Raw genomic sequence first — 5,573 nt, 5'->3', positions numbered from 1 at the left:
CCTCTGCTCCTCTCACCTCTTTGTTCCTGCAGAAATGGTTCATACTGCAAAATCAAGGATGACACAAGTTAAAGTTCAGACTCAACAACAACAAATCATTGATGCACCATTTTAGCCCATAAGGACCAATCAAAGCTGCTATTTATCAGCTGATTCTGTGCAGTTTCCACGTGATGCCGTTTATCTTCACAGCCACATCGCTCCTTCATTCGTTAAATTATTTGTCTTTATAATTTTTAAGTTGGTAGTAAAGTCAACTTAAAGTATTATTGCTTCTGTTATTCCAGGGGTCGTGTGTTTAAACATCCATGATATTTTCATCAGACGACACATGAGCCAAGAGGACAAAACATTGTGCGTTGACCTCATCATACAGAAGGAAATGTATTTGGCACAAAATGCACACAAATGAAAAGTTCTTCTTCTTCGCCTTCGCCACTGTCGCAGGCAGAGTTATTGTCCAGTGGATTTATTTTTCCAAGTGGATCATTATTGGTCCACTTGATTGATCTTTATTATTATTAATTAAGATCAATAAATAAATTAAGATTTATTTTTATTTTATTCATTTATTTTTTAACTTTCAAGTTAAAGGAGAGGAAAAGATGAGAGAAGTTCAAGAAAAAGACATTAAAAAGTCTTCTGGAAGGAAAACGAGCAAAAACAGACGACAGCAGGTAAGTAACAGTAAACAATAGATATCGAATGTTACTGAGCAGCATGCAAACCCGACAATGCACAGTATGCTTTGAGGTAGCAGCTAAGGAAGACACAGGTGCGCACACACTGTACGTGTGTGTCTGTATGCGTGCGCACACCTGTGTGGATCAGCACGCTAGTATTCAAAAGGTTTCTCCGTGTAGCTTTCTGAGAGGGTGTGGGGAGCCATAGCCCCGCCCCCAGAGCATGAAGCAGGCATGGAGGAGATTCAGGCCCCAGACATCCAGAGGCTGAGTGCGAGAGCCCAAGGAGGACCACTGGAGGGGCAACCACACCACCCTGCTGAGGAGAGCCCCAGACAGGCGGTCACCCAGCAGCCAGAGGGGGCTGTGGCGACAGCCAACCGCGTCAGAGCGGACCGAGCCACGGGCGCCAGGCCCCGCCAAGCCAGTACACACCTGAGCGCCCAGCCACTGGCAAGCCCCCACCACACAGGGGTGGGGGCGTGAGATGTTCCCAGAGAGGTGGAGTCTGAGATCCAACCTGACATGCACATCCCACCCTCATGCACACATATACAAATACTCAGCACTCACCCAACGTGGAGACAGAAATAAACACTGCACACACAATCACATTCCCCAAACACACACTGTACCCCAGGTCCAGGTACCCTCGCCCCCAGAGGGGCAATCTGCCCCCAGACCCAGGAGATGTTACCTTTTCCCCCAGGGTGGAGACAAGCAGAGCGCCCTCAGTCCTGCAGCACAAGGGAGGCCCAGGGTTTGTCTTTTTCTAAAATATGACATTTAAAAACGCTCGCATGCTTTTAGAGAGAAGGTGGGCGGAGCTTCAAGGCCTGAAAACAGAAGCGACTGCTTTCTTAGCCCTCCGCCTTTGTTCAGAAACACTATCCATTCACCCAACAGCTTACGTCTGTGACTTTGTGCTATTTTTACTGCATGTTGTTTTTAATAACACCAGTTACTGGTCATTTTAAGTGTTTAACCCTTAAAGCAGCAGTTTGTTTGTACAGTGACCCTTTGCTATATTCACAGTGCTGCTGGATCTTCTTGTGGTGTTAAAAGTACAGACTGTGATCAGTTAACAACAACAACATTATTATGATGTTATTATTGTTTTTGTGCAGGGAAAGCAAAGTAGGTAAAACTCCCACTCGGTGTGTTCGTGGACAAAAGTGGCCTCTGCCTGTTTACGTTTGCAAAATGCTATAAAATTAATACCGTACTTTCCCACATGTGATTGTTGAGTTTTTCTGTATTATTACAATATAAAGCACTTTGAGGTAATTCTGTTGCCCCATTTAAATATAACTGAATTGATCGGTTGGTGAACGATACAGCTGTATGTGTGCGAACACCACTCATGTTTGTTGGACTACTGCACAAACCAATTAGTGACAAACAGAATATTTTTTAGGTTTTTGAAACCATCACTGAATCCTGATAATCGTGTCTCACTTAAAGGCTGGATTATGGCTCTGTGCATACAGACTAAGGGATTATGATGCCCCCCTACCTCTGTGCTGTTTGGGGGACACTGAAGGAGAAATCTCTCATGGTGATATTTTTACTGGAGTAGCAGCTGGAAGTTTGAGCTGGATATGAGATTTCCTCACTCATCAGGCTTAAGCTTATGATAATGGTATTTTGTTGGTCCTCCTTTGCTTGCCAAAACAGTTATGTGCTGTGGTACCAGCACGTTACCAACAGTGGGATGTGCTGGACAAACCGTCCGGCCACTTTGAAAAATACTGACCCCTGCAGACCAGGAAGGAGCGCTGCAGGTTTGGAGATGACCTGGTCCTCTTGCCCATTTTTTTCTGCTTCTAACATCAACTTTGAGGACAAAAGGTTCACTCGCTCCCACTACCATCTGCCACGATGAAGAGGTGATCGATGTCATTCACTTCATCATCAGAGCTCAGGACTTGGGGCCTGAACAAGGTACTTTTGAACAGGTTCAGAGAAACTTGTTAGGATCATGTTTCCTTTCACCTACTAAGCCAGATGCACACCTGTGTGCGTATGTAACCTCATAGGTGTGAGCACACATGAGGCAGTTTAGAAACGTCACTAAATACTGTGGCGAGGTTTCTGCTGGATTATCTTCTCAGCTATTTATGGTAATGTCTCCTCACTGCATGCTTCATTTAACATTTCACACAATGTTGTGTCAGTGCAGGTAAGTAAAAACAAATAGATTCGAATGCTTTCACCCTACTATTAAACCCGATTCTTTGATCCCCACGATAGAACAGAGAAAACCCGACTCCGAGTGGTCAAAACATTTATATATTTTATTCAATCCTCTTGCGGAAGAGGGAGAGCCCTGCACAGCCCAAAGCCAGTTGCCGAATCTCTAACATTAGAAGCTCAACATGAGTCTCATATATGTGTTATTTTAGTACTTCAGACGTCACACAGTTTCAATACAACCAACTCCTTCTACTCAGTTCCTCTTTTCTTTGTGTCTCACTTCCTGTGCAGCTTGCAAAAACTTCCCCTTTCTGAGGTCTGTTGCCAGGGCAACCTGTCACCCTTCGTCTGAACGTAGATTCACTCTGTCTGCTCCTCATATGCTGCAAAAACATGCAGTTTCCTGTCAGCCTGTGACCTAGTCAAGTCTGGGCCTCTCATAAAACAATCTAATCAGCAAATAAGCATTAAGATTATATATTTATTTCTTAAGTTTCCCCCTTTTTAACTAATTCTATTAGTTAACTTAATTAACTGACCCCCTCAATAACTACTGTCAACTAAGAACAGATTTAATTAGCTTTTCCTGGTAAAAGGTCCTACATTACTTTTGTCACTCTTTGCAAACAGCCTCTATAGAGTTAACCTTTAAAAATTTACTCCTGGTTTTTCACCCCCTCTAGGGGTGACATATATCTGATCTTAACACTATTTTTGGGCAATTTGCATCACATAGAAATCCTGCAAACTGTTACTAAAGTTGCTCTCATTTAACCATAACAAGCTTTTAGTCTGCTAAACAACACATTTTCTGGAGCTGTGGTTCTCTGCTCTGTGCTTCTTTTCGGGGTCTCCCTCCTCTGGTTGGTTCCGTTCGGTCTGGGGCTTTGGTGGAAATGCTGTGGTCCGGAAATCTCCTGTAAAGGAAACAAAACACCTCTCCCTGCTACGCCTTACTAGTCTACTCTGCGTATCAATTGTTCTCTTAATTATTCAAACTTTGTTCAACCTATCGTGTTCGGGACTCTCTAATCAAAAGGATCAGCCTGATTATGACCACAAGCACACTCACACACAGGTCCAGAAAGGTCTAATAATGACTGTTAGGTAGATTATAGCAAAAAGCCATAATGGTCCACTTGGGAAAATAAATCTGTCCGGCAACTCTGTTTGGTTTTTTTGCCTTTAATTCTGATTGCTACACTGCTGGACGGGCAAAAAAGAAATAAAAAATAGAGTCAGTTGTGACGGACGTCCTGATAGAAAAGGATTTAACTCAAACTCAGCCTTATCATCTTTAACACAGAGACTTTCTCTGCTGAAGTGTCCCGATCAAGCCTTAATGACATGTGTGTACTCTGCTGCCATTTCCTCATTAGTATCACCCGTTCATCTTTGCACCTGGTTTTCTAATCAGCCAGTCCTCTGTGCCAAAGCACAGGTATCTGCAGCGCCTCAACGAGTAAAGTTCACCACGAGTCTTTCTGCTTAATCATGCTGACAGACCAGCTGCACCGAGCACATCATCACACAGGCAGAGTGACCAGCCTGGCATGAAGGCTGAGACACCTTTGTGTTTGTGGGGCACCAAATGCTAACTTTAGCCCCCACTTTCCTCCTTTTTGATCTGCCTCGCAGGTCAATACTTGTATAAACCAAAGCATCATAACAGCATGTTTTGAGCCATCTGCTGCGACCGGTTGGGCTGAGAGAAGGAAGACAGCATAAAGACATGCTGTGGAAGAGAGACGGAACATTAAATATTACAATATGTTATTCTGGGCAGAGAAGGAAAACAATGAATTCTTTATTTTACTTTATACACAAATTATTATAGTGCATTATAAATAAATAGACATCTGTAACAATTTTGCTCAAAGATTCATTAATATTGTTTTTCCTGTAAAACTTTGTGTATTTCCACCTGTTAGCCCCAGTTTGGGGCCCATAAATTTCAGTGTAATATTACTCAGCGGTAACCAGTGTTGCTACCATGATATTACTTGGCTATTAATTGGTTATTACTTTGGTAATTGAGTAGTAATAACTTAAAACCCTGTTATCCTACTATTGCCACCTTTTACTGAGCTGTAATAGAAAGTGCAACTCAAACACCTTTTCACAAACTGTAGGCCACTACAGGCCACTCTCCCAATTTCCAAAAATGTTGGACAAACCTTTTAGCAATAGACTGGAAATAAATAAAAAAATTAATAAATATGATTTAATTAACCAAAGTCAGTATGGATTCAGAGGAACGAGATCAACTTCATTGGCCAAACTTGAAACAATGGAAACAACAACGAATGCACTGGACCTAAAACAATCTGCAGTCTGACTATTGATTGATTTTAAGAAAGTATTGAGTTAATCACTCAATACTATTAAATAAACTGCAGTTTTCTGGGATAAGGGGAGTGGCACTGAGCTGGATCAGAAGTTATTTATCTAGAAGACAACAGTTTGTGAAGCCAGGAGAATTTGCATCAGGGTACATGGAAACTGCTCATGGAGTCCCCCAAGGCTCAGTGTTGGGCCCCAGGTTATTTAATATATATATGTATTAATGACATGTTTAAGGTTAAGGTCTAAATGATCAAACTTTATATTATTTGATGATGATACTAATATATTTTTCTGGGGATACTTATGAGGAACTTATATTAATAATATAATTAATGAATTAAGACAGTT

The sequence above is a fragment of the Perissodus microlepis genome, chromosome 20 (assembly GCF_051167445.1).
Source record: "Perissodus microlepis isolate ML-2025 ecotype Zambia chromosome 20, ASM5116744v1, whole genome shotgun sequence".
NCBI lineage: Eukaryota > Metazoa > Chordata > Actinopteri > Cichliformes > Cichlidae > Perissodus > Perissodus microlepis.
The sequence above is the reverse complement of the archived record's forward strand: the minus strand, read 5'-3'. Positions refer to the sequence as shown.